We start from the raw sequence: 17,366 nt of genomic DNA, 5'->3' as shown, positions 1-17,366 counted from the left end.
TGATCGCAATAAATCAAAACACTGTAATATATGTATTTGCTTCCTTTTGTACCCAAGATATTTTATAGATTTTTAAAGGTCCCATGACATGCTATTTTATGTATTCTTTAATATAGGTATTAGTGGGCAACTAACACAGTATTCAAAGACGATCCCTAAATTCAGCCGTGGTGCAGAGATACAGCCACTCCGAGCCAGTCGCACATTGAGCTTCCCCCAAATGCGCTGTTTCGGTGGGCGTTTCAAGGAGGAGGGTGGGGGTGTGGCCCTGAGCAGCTTGCAGCCACCATGCGCTCTGTTTACAGTGGATGTATCGCAATGGCGAGGCGCACACAGCCTTTAGCCTCTGTAAATATTCTAGAACACACGGGAGTCCTGGAGCTCTATATCTAAATATTATCATATAGCCTACACAGATATCTATATCATATAATATATATTATCACGGCCAAAAGCTGTGTGAGCCGATATTATGAATCTCAAACGACCGCGTTGGGTTCTCCGACGTTCCTGGTTCTTCAACGTCCACATCAATGTGAATACACACACTAACGCAAGTGTTTCTTGTCGGTTCTTTGACGTGTCTTGTATTTCCACAACGAGACTGTCGTGGGGGTTATCTGAGCCATGGTTGAGAAGGAATTGGGGGAAAGGAACTTTGGTTTGACTCGCTGAAGTACATGAACTGCGACATGCCGCCGGTTGCCGCGAGGCACCATCGCCCGGCAGCGGGCAGCCGGCAGCAGGCAGCGCGCGGTTTAGTCGACTTCAGGTTGATGTGAAAGTGGAAGAACCAGAGACGTCGCAGAACCCGACAAAGTCGTTTGTGATTCATAATATCGTCTGGAGGCGCACACAATATGTTATATGATATAGATATCTATGTATTATATGATATTATTTAGATATAGAGCTCCAGGACTGTAACGCAAGTGTTGTACACTTCCTTGTTATTTGGATAACCGTTCTGCTGTTGGTGTGATGGCGCATAACACGTCGGACTCTCGTATCTGGTATTTCTACAACGAGACTCGTATTGGGGGTTATCTCAGCCAAGGTTGAGAATGAATTGGGGGGAAGGAACTTTGGCTTTGACTCCCTCAAGAACATGAACCACGACATGGAGGAGAAAGGGATTGTTGGCGGCGAATGTCTCCCGCTTGAGCCCCGCTGAGGGACCACCGCCGGAGGCGGAGGTGCCTAAGCGCTGCCCGGCAAAGATCCCTTTCTCCTCCTTGTCGTGGTTCATGTTCTTGAGGGAGTCAAAGCCAAAGTTCCTTCCCCCCAATTAATTCTCAACCTTGGCTGAGATAACCCCCAATACAAGTCTCGTTATAGAAATACCAGAGTCCGACGTGTTATGCGCCATCACACCAACAGCAGAACGGTTATCCAAATAACAAGGAAGTGTACAACACTTGCGTTACAGTCCTGGAGCTCTATATCTATATAATATCATATAATACATAGATATCTATATCATATAACATATTGTGTGCGCCTCCAGACGATATTATGAATCACAAACGACTTTGTCGGGTTCTGCGACGTCTCTGGTTCTTCCACTTTCACATCAACCTGAAGTCGACTGAACCGCGCGCTGCCCGCTGCCGGCTGCCCGCTGCCGGGCGATGGTGCCTCGCGGCAACCGGCGGCATGTCGCAGTTCATGTACTTCAGCGAGTCAAACCAAAGTTCCTTTCCCCCAATTCCTTCTCAACCATGGCTCAGATAACCCCCACGACAGTCTCGTTGTGGAAATACAAGACACGTCAAAGAACCGACAAGAAACACTTGCGTTACAGTGTGTGTATTCACACACACACATGTGGCGCTCGCACGGTCGAGTCTCATTGGCGGGCCAACGTCTCTGGGTGGGCCAGGCAGAGTAAGGGGAGGAGCTGAGATTCCTGATGACGTCATGAGCACAGACATTCCAAATCAGCGCGCTTGAGCCTCAGTTTTTTCCAAAGGCGAGCAGAACAGCTAGTGCTAGTTTTACACCAAACGCAAGTTTTAGCCACTGGGGGACCATAGGCAGGCTAGGGGAACTCATATTTATGTTAGAAAACCTCCCAAAGTGAGATTTTCATGTCATGGGACCTTTAACTACCTATTATGGTATCCATATGAATCACACTATTTCAAACATTTTGAGATTGCCAACACTATTTTATTATGCCAATAACTCAATTGTAAGCATGATGGGCTCTGGCAAGGAATCAGAGGGTGGGCTTGTAGTCTTCAGGTTATCTTCCAGCGCAGTCAGAACCTCTGTAACCTGCAAGCGGAAACATGAGGCACCGATATCCACCACCCTGAATCGATACTTCGCATCTACTACTGCAAGTAGCACTATGGAAAATGTTCCTTTGTAATTGTAATACAATGAACCACTGGATGGAGGAGCTTCGATGACAACGTGTTTCCCATCCATTGCACCAAGGCAGTTGGGAAAAGCAAGGTGGCTGAACTCGGCAGCTATCTTCCTCCACTCTGCTGCATCTGGCCTGGGCATGTAATCAGCCAGAAGAGAGTTCCAAATCGCCTGACACACCTCGTTCACTATTCCAGCCGCAGTGCTGGCACCCACCCTGAAGCAAAACGCAACAGACCTGAAGGAATCTCCTGTTGCCAAGTACCTGTAAAGTAAAAGCAATTCTGTTATATATGTACTTGATCATGTATTCATATAATGATTTCTCTTACATTTTAAAGACTAAATGCATGACAATGTATTCAAACATTAAGTTAGCTTACATTTTTAATGCCCTTGTAAATCTAGGCTGTGCATTTCAGATTCGACTTTAGGCCTATAGGCTACTGTACAGTTTTGGGCAGCTTGTAAAATGAAACTGACTTCACTATAATCATGACATGGTAGGCTAGATCAAAGAGGGAAGTTAGCAAGTACAACTCACCGTAGACAAATGCAGAGCCGTTCTTCTGGGCTAATGGCCTGTCTGAACTTGGTGTCCAGCTTCGCGATGGATGGCGCAACGATCCGCAACAGCTGTTCAAACTGACATTTGTCTAAAGTACGCCGCAAATCACGCATCATCGAAACAAAGCTCCTGGACTAAATAGTGGTAGGCACCTTGCTGCTGGTTGGCTCAACTTATCCCTATTACAAAAAACGCTAGATGTGAACTGCTCCTGAGGCAAGATTTTTTTTCCTAAAAGCTAATCCAGCAAACACCTTCAAAAACATGTTTTCTGGATCTCAAATACTATGTTTACTTGTTTTGAAAACGCCATAATATGTTAATAATCAGGATTTATTCAGGGGGAGAGGACACACAACCACATACGCACACACACACACACACACATCATGTCCCCCACCTATATTAAAGAGAGGACACACACACACACAGACATCATGGCCCCCGTCCCTCACCTTTATTCAGGACACACACACACACACACACACCGCATGACCCCCACCTTTATTCAGGAGGAGAGGACACACAGAATCAACACATTCAACAAAATCAACACACTCAACACAATGAACACATTCAACCCTCCCTGTGGTTGCACTGGTAAGATGCTGCAGCTTCCCTCCCTATATGGACCCAACACCAGCTCTTACTGGGACGTCAAGAAGTTTTCATGGACTATCGGTAGCTTCTTTACAATGTTCTCTGATGTTCTCTCACCTGATTCCCTCAGATAATTCGCTAGCCTGCCTGGCGGTCAATTAAGTTAAAGTTACCGGTGAAGGAGTCTGTTTCTTTATAGGTCCAGGTCTGGACTAAGGCGGACGGTCACGCTGCCGCCAAAATAGTGACGGTTGACGTCGTCAGTTATAACGTAATACCGACAGTAATAATATAAGGGTTATAAGGTTATACTTCCAACTGGTGGTCATTCAGACTAACTGTACTCAGGAGTAACGTTATTTGTTATCGTTGTAGTCTAAAAGTAAAAAAAAAAATACCTCATGTTTTTTTCACCAACTCAGAGCTGTTGGTTGCCATTGTTCAAGTTTTCGCTGCCTTCAGAACCTGCCTGCAGCTCTGTGATAAATAAAGCTCTTTAAAACGCCTAGATACATGACTCGATGCCTCCCTTCCAATGTTATCCATTTAAAGAGCTGACCAACAATACTCACACTAGATGAGGTGGTTTCCCAGTGTGTACAGCTTCCACCTGTACACACTGGGAGCTTCTAGAGCACAGGTGTTCATCAAAACTAAATTACTTCAAACAGAACATGAAGTTGTTTAATATTAACAAAATGTGATCAATATCAATTTAAATGTACTTACTTTTAAGGTAATTTCTTTATGCATATTACAGAGAACAAAGAATGCATAGTTTGAGGTTCTGACCATTTTCTGGAGGGTATGTGTAGCCGGCGCGGTCTGCATGTCGCCGACTACTGCGTTGTGTTCCGGCGCACTGAAGACAGGACGCTGACGTTCTGTTATGGCGCTTTATTCTGTACAATTTCAACGAGAACAAAGATTCAGGACTCTATGTTCATGGATTGAACAAGCCTCTCTCAATCCAGTGGAACGCAAACTGAGAACTAAGTTTTTCAAAACCCGAAAATAAAATACAAGAAAACATTTCAATAAACACATTCGAAACCTGGTATTGGGAGAAGGTTACATACCTGTACAATTTCAACGAGAACAAAGATTCAGGACTCTGTCTTCATGGATTGAACAAGCCTAACACAAGAAAAAGGACAACTGAAACATTTGGGCTATAGGCCTACTAAACGTAGAGTGCCTAGCGCAAACCACGAGGTTAGCTACGTTAACAATGTAAAGCTCACAAAAGACACATTTCTCAACAAAACATGACTAAATTTAAGTGCACTCATCCTGAAATACACATACAAGTTGCCATATGCACTAAAACTAAAGTTAAAACAGGTATATATAAAGTAAGCATTGCACTGCTGTGGACACGTACGTCTCTCAACTGCGGTCAAGTGAGCCGCCATTCGTTCATCCGCGGTTAAGCCAGCCGTCACACAAAATCTTTGTGCGCCTTTACTCTAAACAGCCTTTGGTTGGTATCTCGCAACTTTTTCAAAATAAAACCCTTCACCTACGTGTGTAGATATATAGAACACTAGCTGGCGGCGTCTGGAATGTCCGCACTTGCGGACATCTTGCCAGTCAGCTGCTCACCCATAACATTGTGTTAGTAGTGGTACATGTACTTTATAAATAACCATAACTTGCTACATTTTCAACCGTTTTACCAACGGTTGGGTTTCTTACAAACCTTATTAACGTGGTTATAATATTGTACCAATTTTAGAACATTTCAATTTTTTTAGAATCTAACATAATTATTCATCAGTATCAAGTATGCAGTGCCGTAACTACATCTCTGACGTTTATAACAAAAGAAACCGTTTGAAAATGTAGCAAGGTGGTTAAGGTTATTTAAAAAGTACATGTACCACTACCAAGTCAACACAGTGTTATGGGTGAGCAGCTGACTGTGGCAAGTTGGCCGCCAGTGCGGACCTTCGACTCCCTTGACCAGCAGAATATGCATGTTGTGGTATCCCGGTGCTCGGTTGAGCCGGAATCCACGTACAAAACTCGCTCGGCATTGGGGTTAAAGCCATGGCAGGCATTTATTTAACAATCAACTTAACTCAAACAATCAAAGAAGGAGACGTGGTCTCTAGGGCCTCCGTGGGCCTCTAGGCTCTCTCGCTGCCACGAGCCCTTCCTTCCTGCACCCGACCCGTGCTGTGCTGTGCTGGTCCTCCTCTTAAGATGGCTCCTCCGCTTTCGGCCAGGTGTCCCCCAATCACCCTGATTGGGGAGCCAAATGGGCTGCTCTCCATCGCCGGCTGGTGGGTGGGGGTGGTATACCCAGTCCTTTATGGTACCCCGGGCCTGTCCAGGCCGAGGCGTCCGTGGCGGGATGCCACAATGTGTACGTTTTTCAAATGACATTTTCTCAAAATCTATACAGTAAAATCAAATGGTTCCTTGTGGTCAAGTAGTCAGTACAACAGTTAGTATGGTCATATCAGTCAGTGCCTGAACTTATGTGACATTCGGTCCTTAGCCCACTTCAAATTGCTGACATAATGCAATTTGCAAAGGCGAGAACATGCATGTGTACGTTTTTCAAATGACATTTTCTCTTAATCTATACAGTAAAATCACATGGTTCTTTGTTTACAAGTAGTCAGTACAACAGTTAGTATGGTCATATCAGTCAGTGACATTTTCTCTAAATCTATACAGTAAAATCGAATGGTTCCTTGTGTACAAGTAGTCGGTATAACAGTTAGTATGTCATATCAGTTAGTGCCTGAACTTATGTGAAATTCGGTGTATAGCCCACTTCAAAGTGCTGACATAATGCAATTTTGCAAAGGCGAGAATATGCATGTGTACGTTTTTCAAATGACATTTTCTCAAAATCTATACAGTAAAATAACATGGTTCCTTGTGTACAAGTAGTCAGCACACGGGTTAATATGGTCATATCAGTCAGTGCCTGAACTTATGTGAAATTCGGTCTATAGCCCACTTGCTGACATAATGCAATTTTGCAAAGGCGAGAATATGCATGTGTACGTTTTTCAAATGACATTTTCTCTAAATCTATACAGTAAAATCTAATGGTTCCTTGTGTACAAGTAGTCGGTACAACAGTTAGTATGGTCATATCAGTCAGTGCCTGAACTTATGTGAAATTCGGTCTATAGCCCACTTCAAAGTGCTGACATAACGCAATTTTGCATTATGGTGACCGATTAAATGTGATGGGAAAAATAAAACGACTTGTCCGACTTGAGGGCCGCGTTATGAAACGATGCGTCAGATAAACGATCGCACACATACAACAGAGCCAATAAACTCAACAAATGAATCCTATTTAACAGCCCGTTCCCTAGTAAATCATTAAAAAATTTTCGTCAAGTGACCGTAACATACCTTTGTTTTCCGTTCGTTCCTTGCAGAAACAACACAGACAGAATAAGCTAATTAATAAGACGGAAATCGTCGAGCGATGTCTTTTGTTCAGAAGCGTTTTTCAATATGTGTGCAACAGTAGACATGCAAACGTTAAAGATTCTTAGAAAAAAATGCCAACGTCATGCACCTCATTGTGACGTCATAAGAGAGATGACCTCTCCACCGTGGCCGTGTGTTCTTGTCCTGTGTTTGTGCATGCGTGTGTTAGGGACAGTGCTGTTAGCCTAGCAGAGGCGAGATGGTTGCATGTCATGAATATTCATAAGAGCCAAAATCTATCTATCAATGTAAGCACCAACAGAGGATCGTGGGCATCAGGGCTCCGTTTCCCGATAACGATGCTCGTACGATCATTCTCACGATGGATCTTGCAAGCCATCGTAAATTTCTTTGGAGCGCTTCGAACGCGCGTTCACGACGTTCGTAGGATTGTAGCCGTCTACTGACACGGTGCTGAAGTGGGCTCCGTAGGAGGGGGTGACGCAGGAATGATGCAGGAAAATGGGGTTAAAGCGTTAAAATATCTCCCCATCAAGGCCATCAACAGAATAGCCTACGAAAAGATTAGACTGCAATAATATGAATGCTAAAGATATTAAAACACAATTGATTAGGCCTAGGCTGACATATGCTACATTAGTCCTTATCCTGAACGCACTACTTCATTTTTTCAAGGCATTTTCCCCCCTGAAATAATTACAAAAATAGCTTGTGTGACAACTACATTTATCTTAATGTGCAGCAAAGAGCCGACTATCTGATTCCGCATAAGGTTTCATTGATTGGCGCGCAATTTAGAATCTGATGTAAAACAAAAAATGCAACATTCCATTAATTCAGTAGCATTCAAACTCAGATTCTGGGCATTGAAACCCGGCTATTGCTGACCCGATTAGGAGAGCTTGGTCTACATCCTGCCCATATTGTTGGGCAGGATGATGCATAGGCCTTTTTACACTGCCAAGCCGGACACCCGCATGCAAGAATGAGCTCACGTCTGAGTAAAGGCTACAAACGAAATTAACTATTTACAAGTGCAAAAACTTCAACTTATTGTTCATTTTGCTGAGCACTTGTTTTTTATCCCGAAAAGCCTCATAAGGAAAGTTCCTCTGCGTCTCTCGTAGATCGTAGGCCTACCATCTTTCAAGGTATTTTTTAATGTGACTACATAACCTTCTCTCACATGATCAGCAGCTCGCGGATTTCACTTACACCGAAACAGCCTGGCCATCATATCCCTTCTTTCCGGGTAGGCTATACTAGGTTATTAACTTATCCTGGAAATGATGTAGTATATTAAACAAATCCCAGCACCACACCAAAAGGAGGCAGCAAATCAGAGCTAAACATATCTATCTGCTCATTTCCACATGGTAAGAGAGCAACACAAAACAGGTTTATAATATTTGGATGTTTTATTTTCTTTAAATCAAGCAGGTTACATTTCATTCGTTTTTACACAATCTGATATTTGGAGGCATTCGCAAATATGCTCATAAATTACATGATTTGTAATCCCAAAGAATGAGGTGGTTAATGATCAATATTGGGATCAACAGTGATCACCCTACTAATGTAGGCATTACGTATAAAGGCAGAAAAAGAAAGGTTCCAATTAAGGTCTCATGTGAAACTCCACAGGCCTGAAATACTCAGGAACACATGAAAATGGCACAAAAATGAATTTCACTCCCCAACCTTTTGCTAAAGAGACGTTGACAGGCCCACAGAGAGCCTGGAGCTCACGGGACAACATTAACACACATTCTGCTTCATGAAGAGGTCAGATTATCGTCAGACCATAGACATTACATGGTAGGACACTGAACATTTGGCCGGATTACACATAGAAATGCAATCCAAAACAAAATGGGTAAAGAGCCCTCAAAGAATGAAACTCAAAAAGCTGATGAGGTAAAAGAAGAAACTTCTAAATTAAAGTGGAGCGACCCAGGGACAAGTCTGGTTTGGGTTAAAGATTATGGATGGTTAACTTTGTGTAACGTGTTTGGACAAGCAAGTTTAGGTTTTAGGCAAGCGACTTCAGGTATTAGGCAAGCGAGTTTAGCCAAGCGAGTACAGGCAAAAGAGTCAAGCTAAGCGAGTTTAGTTTTTATGCAAGCGAGTTTAGGTTTTATGCAAGCGAGTTTAGCCAAGCGAGTACAGGCAAGCGAGTCAAGCTAAGCGAGTTAGGTTTTATGCAAGCGAGTTTAGCCAAGCGAGTACAGGCAAGCGAGTCAAGCTAAGCGAGTTAGGTTTTATGCAAGCGAGTTCAGGTTTTAGGCAAGCGAGTTCAGGTATTAGGCAAGCGAGTTTAGGCGAGCAAGTTCGGGTATTAGGCAAGCGACGCGAGTTTAGCCAAGTAAGTTCAGGTTTTATGCAAGCGAGTTCAGGTTTTAGGCAAGCGAGTTCAGGTATTAGGCAAGCGAGTTTAGGCGAGCAAGTTCAGGTATTAGGCAAGCGACGCAAGTTTAGCCAAGCAAGTTCAGGTTTTATGCAAGCGAGTTTAGGTTTTATGCAGGCGAGTTTAGACAAGCAAGTTTAGGTAAGAGAGTCAAGTTACTTTAGGCCTCACTTTATTTGCGGTTAAATTGCGGCATTAGGTTTAGAAAGAAGGTTAAGATCCAGGCTCAGGTTTGCTTCCAGCCTCGTCCATCTAGCCGCTCCCTATAAAGAGGGTTCCCAGCTACCGTGTTAAAATACAACAGCTGGGAGTACAGATGTGGAGTACAGAAATAAATGACAGATTGATTCAAACATTCTTCCCCCAAAATGTGGTGCAACATAGAAGAGAAAATAATTACTTTCTCTCCATTGAAACCCAGTCATAACTTACGATCTCACGAGGTCCCGCCGCAAGGAGCGGACTTACGAGCTCTATAGAGTGTGCACTGTGTGTTGATGTTGGGTGTGGATTAATGTGCTGGTGTAGCCATCCAGGGATCCTCAGGGTTTATGGGAGTAGGACACACTGGTGTAGTTCAGTACTGTGAAGTAAATTGATGCAAAAAGTAGAATCAGTTTCAAGGGCAATCAAATGTGAATAAATGCATTTAATTAACTTTAATTTAATTAAGAGCACACTAGTCAGTGGAGATGTTCACAGAAAAGACTTGTCTTCAGACCTTTATAAAGATCAGGAGGGATTGTATAATTGCCGTTTGACGCGTTAGGTCTGTTCAAGGAGGAAGTAAATATTTACCAGCGTTGGGTCTCTGCACCATGACACCCAGCTGCCGCACATATGGTCTCCCTTTAAGTCGCCTGAAGGAGGGGTCAACTTAATTGAACCTAAGAGGAATGGGTCACAAGAAAAGGTAAGGATAAATCAAAGCTAAACATAGAAAGGATGAAAACAAGCATTGTCCAACATGGGGTTCGGCGATATTTTGATGTAAAAACATTTAGGTGTACGATCCAACCATCAAAAACAGGCTCTTCTTATCATGTTTCCAATGTACCCCGAGTTGCTACGCCCTCATCAGCCACCAGGTGGCAGACTTGATTTTGTCTTCAAGATGGTCAATCCAGTATCTTACCGGTTCCACATGGAGTCTCTAGTCGGCTGCGCTGCGGGCCTTAGGTCCGTCCTCTGCTCCGGGACGAGGTCTTGAGTATAAAGAACCAGTCAGTCATCAAGCTGCTTGGTCTCTTCAAAGAGGTGGAGGTTTGACCGCCTGCACCATGAGGACGCTGTGGATACGGTATGGGACCCTTTATCAGCGGATCTGAACTGCAGAACTTTAATCACATCAGCTGTAGATTTATGTACCTTCTCCGGAAAGATGAGTGGTTGTCAGCCCCTGAGCAGTGATCTTCATCCCCAGTGACTCTTCAATCCTGCTGGAGCAAACACTCAGTTACCATTTGGAGATAACAGCTACCCTAGTGTACTCACTACTAAGTGATACAACCCGGTTCAGTGTTTCCCCCAGACAATGTCTTAGTCAAGTTGGTGGGGGGGGGGTCTTGGGTCTTCGGTGAGGGTTTCAGTTCGCAATACATACAACCGCCTTTTCAATTGCATTCAAAATGCTTTATGGCACGACTATTGTTTTGAACAGTATACAGTATTACAAATAGACAAATTATTTCTCTATTTTTTTGTACTTGAGGAAAGTATGTTTTCTTTCCCTACGAGTTTTGCACTTTGTTATTGCATAATTATTTTTTATATATAATTTTTCTACATTGGTAGTAGGGCTGGGCGATATCATACCGTGGACGATATGAAAGTGTCTACCGGGAGAGATTTGGCCATATCGTTTATACCGAGGGAAAAAAAAAAAAAAAAAAAAAAGGTGGTGGATGGAACTGCAGTTAACTGCAGTTGCGCAACAACGGGGCCCTGCAGCAGAGTGCTTAGCTGCAAGACATTTAACTATTCCCAGAAGAAGAAACTTCACCAGCCAATGTGCTTTCAGGTAACATAACCTGCACGTAATTTGAGGTGAGGAAGGCAGGAATCATGGCGCAGTTACAGATTGACAGATTGTTCGCTACTTACTCCTTTGTAAGCATGGAAATTCAAGTTCAAAATAAAAGAAAAAACTGATCAAATGTGAAGTATGGTTATTTTAAGCCATTTATTATTTTAATGTACTTCAAAAATACCATATCGTGATATATATCCATAACGTGATATAAAATTACTCATATCATGATATAGGATTTTGTCCATATCGCCCAGCCCTAATTGGTAGTTAAGGCGGGGCCCTACTGTTAAGACGGCCTTAACCATAAAGTGCTGGGGGAAACTGCAGTTACTTCAGTGAAACATTAGAGTTTAGTCCCCACATGGCGACACCACCAGTTCAAGGCTCCGCTCTTTGATCTTCTCGTTGATCAGATTGACCTGGAGAAAGAGCTTACCTTCCATGGACGAGGAGCTGGTTGGTCTAATCACGAGCCGCCTTCGGACCTCCACCGCCGGATCCCCCAGCCGTCCTCCACCGCCGGATCCCCCAGCCGTCCTCCACCGCCGGATCCCCCAGCTGTCCTCCACCGCCGGGACCGTCTCCTCCAGGACCTCCACCGGGCCGACCGCCTGGACCTCCACCGGGCCGACCGCCAGGACCTCCACCGGGCCGACCGCCAGGACCTCCACCGGGCCGACCGCCTGGACCTCCACCGCCAGGACCGTCTCCTCCAGGACCTCCACCGGGCCAACCGCCTGGACCTCCGCAACGTCGCCTCATTTCTTCTGAAATGAGACACGTTCTATTTGCACCCCGGACATTCCTCCCCGTTCATGATGCAGTGGAGAAGAGTTTAGCTTTACTGGATGAGGAGCCGCCGCCGCCGGGCCCTCCAGGACGCCGCCGCCGGGCCCTCCAGGACGCCGCCGCCGCCGCCGGGCCCTCCAGGACGCCGCCGCCGCCGCCGGGCCCTCCAGGACGCCGCCGCCGCCGCCGGGCCCTCCAGGACGCCGCCGCCGCCGCCGGGCCCTCCAGGACGCCGCCGCCGCCGGGCCCTCCAGGACGCCGCCGCCGCCGGGCCCTCCAGGACGCCGCCGCCGCCGGGCCCTCCAGGACGCCGCCGCCGCCGGGCCCTCCAGGACGCCGCCGCCGCCGGGCCCTCCAGGACGCCGCCGCCGCCGGGCCCTCCAGGACGCCGCCGCCGCCGGGCCCTCCAGGACGCCGCCGCCGCCGGGCCCTCCAGGACGCCGCCGCCGCCAGGCCCTCCAGGACGCCGCCGCCGCCAGGCCCTCCAGGACGCCGCCGCCGCCAGGCTGGCCTCTGCCTCAGTCCTTCTGAAAGGCGAATGACACGTTCCATTTGCACACTGCACATTTCTCCCCGTACATGATGCAGATAATCAACTCCTCCTCTGCTTTAGCTCCCACAGATCTCACTGATGCCCTACTGTGCAGTCTTGAGTGAGGTATTATTTAACCCAACAGCCAGCCACACACACCTAGCCTACATCCTGGAGCTGGTCCTAGTGGCTGAGAATGCATCTGACATCAACACCTCAGAGTTGCTGTGGCTGCATGTCAAAGTTTTAATTCTAAACAATTCACCAAGCCTAAAAAAAATGTGCAGCTGTGCAGTTCCGTGTCTCACCGTTCTGCATCCGTTGGGCTGCATGGCTCCCGGCCTTCCCTCCACCTGCAGCGAGCGCCTCCAGACGACCGCCACGGACCTCCAGACGACCGCCACGGACCTCCAGACGACCTCCAGACGACCGCCACGGACCTCCAGACGACCGCCACGGACCTCCAGACGACCGCCACGGACCTCCAGACGACCGCCACGGACCTCCAGACGACCGCCACGGACCTCCAGACGACCGCCACGGACCTCACGGCGAGCACCTCCAGACGACGCCACGGACCTCACGGCGAGCACCTCCAGACGACCGCCACGGCCCTCACGGCGAGCACCTCCAGACGACCGCCTCCATCACCTCTACTGAAACAAAAGAAAATCTATTTAAACACTGGAGATTTTTTTCCTCCTCGCTCACTCAGATGTCAGTAGCTCATCTTCTCCCATTCTGTGCGTTCTTGAGAAGTATCATTTCCTATAAACTCCCAAACCCAGCCACCCATCTAATCTTCACCCGGACACTAGTCCTAGTGGCTGAGAACGCTTGGCTAACAAGCCAATCACAACCAATGACTGAATTCCAGTTTTATTCTGAACAGTTTGACCACGCCAAGGAGGAGTTTATAGGATGTGCAGTTCCACGGCTCACCCGTCTGTTCCTGTAGGACTGAAAGGCTCCTGGCCAACATCCACCTGCAGCTCCCAGCTCCAGACCCGCTCTGTTGAAGCCTCTGGGAGTACAATCCGCTCCTGAACAAAAACAACTGTTCATAAATCATTTGGTACTCTGCAATCCTTGGAAATATTATGAAGCATGAGCTCGAATAGAAAATGTTCAAATCCTGTATAATGATTAATTGTTGTAAAAGTGTATAGTTCTATTGATTACTTTTTTACTTCTATAAAACATTTAATGAATAGTGGGAATGAATGCGGTTTTAACACGGTTATATTAGTAAAGCAAGTCTTACTCAAAAAGTCAATAAATGGTGACCACATTTTATCATTATTATTATTAACTATTTAGTGCTTCACTAAATTCCTATAGCAAGTGGAAACGTTACTCTCCTTCATTGGTGATGTTCATGTTCCTCGATATCTTCCAATGGACTCGTTGTGAAATCCTTCTGGATCCTCTGCGTTGAAGTGCGTTGTTCAATTTCCAAGGGGCGTGTCTATAGGGCGCGATCTAAAATGGGTCGATGTTATGCTATTGGATAGGCCTCGACTAATCATAGCATTGGAACGGGTGATGCAGAAATACATATTCCTCAAAATCTTTGAGTAGTCGTTCGTTCTTTTAGTGAGCATATACAGTCTTTAGTTCCCCAACTTCCATCTTTGTTGTTGAAACACCTCTACATGTTGCGTATATCCAATCTCCTAAAGGGTTGCTATTGGTCGGTCCATTTCGTACCAGGCAGAAAACGTTATATAAAGGAGGGGCGCCTGACCGCATCTTTGAAGAGCAAATTATATACGAGGTCCGTCTAGTTCCGAAAAGCTATTGGTGAAATACGCGAAAACGAATATTGAAATGTTAATTTTGGCATTTAATTTGCATCTACATTTTGCCAGTGAAGGAGTTTAGGTTTGCCAATCCGAGGTCTAACAGGCAGTAAACATGTTCATTAAAATACAAATTCAAAGTCCACAGAACATACGCGAATAAAAACCACATTGCACCACCAGCGGTCAACAGCAGCAGCAGCAAGTGTATTGAAAGTAGAAAAGTAGTAAAGAGAAGAATAGAATTGGGAGAGTGGTGTGCAAGTCAGACACCGCATCTAACCCAGGACCACCTTGCAGATCACAAGCAGCTAACCTTCTACCAGACCAACCAAACACACATCAACAGGCCCCCAGTCAGTAGGGTCAGTCAGACAGGTTTCCACAGAAGGGCTCAGCGGGGTTATGGGTTGAGCAAAAACAGACCGCTTTCTTCCTTCCACAAGTTTCCATCCTGGATATTTCGGACATGTTTCAAGTTATCCGTGGATTCCTGAGGGCAGTGAAGTATCTGCAGAAGGTGACGTCCAGGTCCAGCGGTCTGCCGCATTGACCACGAGATCTTTAACCGAGTGGGACCGCCTCGGTTTGTAGTACAGGCCTAGAACAGTTTGTGTTCAACAGCGTGGAGGTCCTCGTTTCCATCAGAGTTGCTGCAGTTCTTCCATGCTGCTTCCACAGTGAGCAGAGGACACTTCCCAGTGTGGTGGTCGGTGCTGTAGCGGTCCGCAGCGTTAGTTAGTCAGTCGATCCCATAGATAAACCACTCAACACAAACTACCACTTCTATCAGCAAATCCACATTAACCTCCAGCGGTAAAACATGTACAATAGAGGGGCGAGAACAGACGACAGGAGGAGATGGGGAGAGTGTAACATGTTCAGTGCTCATGAAGGAAGTACCCCGCGTTACTCACTCCGTGGGTCCCGGTGGCAGGGGGTCCACGTCGGTGGCCACGATGTCCGGATTGTTCAGCCCACACAATCCAACACAAAAAAAACGATTAACATCCGTCACGGTGGGGGCGCTTTATGAGGAGAGGCGGGGGAGACGCAGCTGAAATCAATTAAGAACTAGTGACCAGAAGAACGTGATTGGTTGTGAGCGAGAAGCTCGAGACGAGAGACGGCAAAGGCCTGCGTATTGGTTAGAGCAGGGATGGGCAACTGGCGGCCCATGGCCTTTCTTTCTCGCAAATGGCCTTTCTTTCTTTGCGTTCCTTTCTCGCAAACTGAAAGGAACGCAAAAACCCAGCAAATAGCCACCACTATCCAATAGAGGGCGCAGTTACACAACAAATAAATCTCCCAATACCTAAAAACTACTACATGAACAATGCAAGATTTTGGTGAAATAAAACTCACATAACCACAAAATATAAACTGAAAGGATACAAAAATATTTGTCATTCTTTAATCTGTTACATATGCATGTAACTTTAGATACAGTTGGTTGTAGTAAAGGCTGCATGGAGGGATAACACATTTAGGCTAGCTTGTTGACTAGTTGCACTACTTGACAAACAAATCAAGAAGCACAGACGTCCATGGTAAACATTAAGGTCGGGATTGAAATAAGTCTCTAGCTTACACACTGCCAGAGGCAGTTCTTGACCAGAGACGATACCTTTTTGAAACCAGACCGAGTCATTATTCACATGATGCTGAACCAATTAGTTCCCCAGACGCTCTTGATTTATTTGTTCCCATGCCAACATGTCTTTCAAACAATAAACTGTATTGTTGACTGTGTTGCGGAAGGAACTCACTTCTCAATACAACTTGCTGTGGAAGCATTTGGAACAATGGGCCTAATTCACCCAGTGGCCATCTTGGATCAAAACACTAACTGGCATATTGCTTACAAAGATTACAGTATCCATCCATCCATAAATAAATAAATACATACATCCATACACTTTAACAAGACACAAGATACAATTAAGTATTAGTTGATTAATTAAAATGACTCCTATCCTGGTTGTCATTTCCTAAGGTAAATACTAAGTAATAAGTAGCAAGTAATAGTCAGACAAATTAAATAACATGTGTAGCAGTAGTTCTCTGTTAACGTTCAAACTACATTCCCAGGCTGTATAGCTGGTCGAGATTCATCATTCAACAAGGGTGTCTGTTGTTGTTCCACTCACGGGCACCCTGACACTTACCCACTTGACCTTCGGTCTATCAACACATTGACCTCACCACATTCCATGTATCCAAACGGCCAGCATGTGGTTCGACAGACGGCTGTGTGAGTTGTTGCTGGTCAGAGACGCCTCTCCGAGTGTCGTAGGCCCTGGCCCGACCCATGGTGGGGGGGAAGCACCCACACGGAGTGAACGGGGGCTTATCACCCGTGACTGCAAAGGTCAAGTCTGCTAGTGCTCAGTGTTGTGGATCATGCATCACGTGGTCGAGATGACAGGGACCCCATGGTGGTCTGCAGATCAGCCACGACTCTCATATGCATACATTACGTTATGCGTTACCACGTATGAACCAGGGATGGAAATTGTGAATTGTGAATGGTGAATTGTGTCACTTCACCCGCCACTGTGTCGGGTTATACTTTCCAGTCAGGTCCGATCAAATTTACATATTTAATACATTAGTCATACGGCGCTGTACAGTTCCACAACCATTACTGTCAACATCCGGCCCCCTTCTTCTTCTACGCCTCTCTTGCTGAACTGCGACTGTCAACATCCGGGATAATATACCTGTAACCATGGACATGCCTGTAACAGGGCTCTCAAGTCTCACGCATTCGGCGTGAGACACACGCAATTCGGAAGAAGACGATGGGTGTGTCGAATAGACGTCGTCATCGT

At 45.9% G+C, this 17,366-nt stretch overlaps 2 long non-coding RNA genes across 11 annotated transcripts; both read right to left on the bottom strand.

The window, feature by feature from the left end:
* Window positions 1-8,365: 8,365 nt before the first annotated feature.
* On the bottom strand, window positions 8,366-11,942 carry LOC115554753 (uncharacterized). The gene is made up of 5 exons (XR_003978643.1): window positions 11,846-11,942; window positions 10,746-10,813; window positions 10,513-10,666; window positions 10,176-10,264; window positions 8,366-9,960 (listed from the first exon to the last, which is right to left on the bottom strand). It is a non-coding gene; the product is annotated as an uncharacterized LOC115554753 (long non-coding RNA).
* Window positions 11,943-12,583: 641 nt separating this feature from the next.
* Window positions 12,584-15,874, bottom strand: LOC115554754 (uncharacterized). Of its 10 annotated transcripts, none has more exons than XR_003978652.1 (5): window positions 13,673-15,873; window positions 13,359-13,383; window positions 13,245-13,323; window positions 13,039-13,149; window positions 12,584-12,725 (listed from the first exon to the last, which is right to left on the bottom strand). It is a non-coding gene; the product is annotated as an uncharacterized LOC115554754 (long non-coding RNA). The 10 variants fall into 10 exon arrangements; XR_003978649.1 differs by having other exon boundaries at window positions 13,359-13,386; window positions 13,673-15,872; XR_003978647.1 differs by having other exon boundaries at window positions 13,245-13,383; window positions 13,673-15,874.
* Window positions 15,875-17,366: the final 1,492 nt, after the last annotated feature.

Source organism: Gadus morhua, chromosome 11 (genome assembly GCF_902167405.1).
Source record: "Gadus morhua chromosome 11, gadMor3.0, whole genome shotgun sequence".
In the NCBI taxonomy this organism is placed as follows: domain Eukaryota; kingdom Metazoa; phylum Chordata; class Actinopteri; order Gadiformes; family Gadidae; genus Gadus; species Gadus morhua.
Note: the sequence above shows the minus strand (reverse complement) of the source record. Positions and strands in the feature narration are given on the sequence as shown.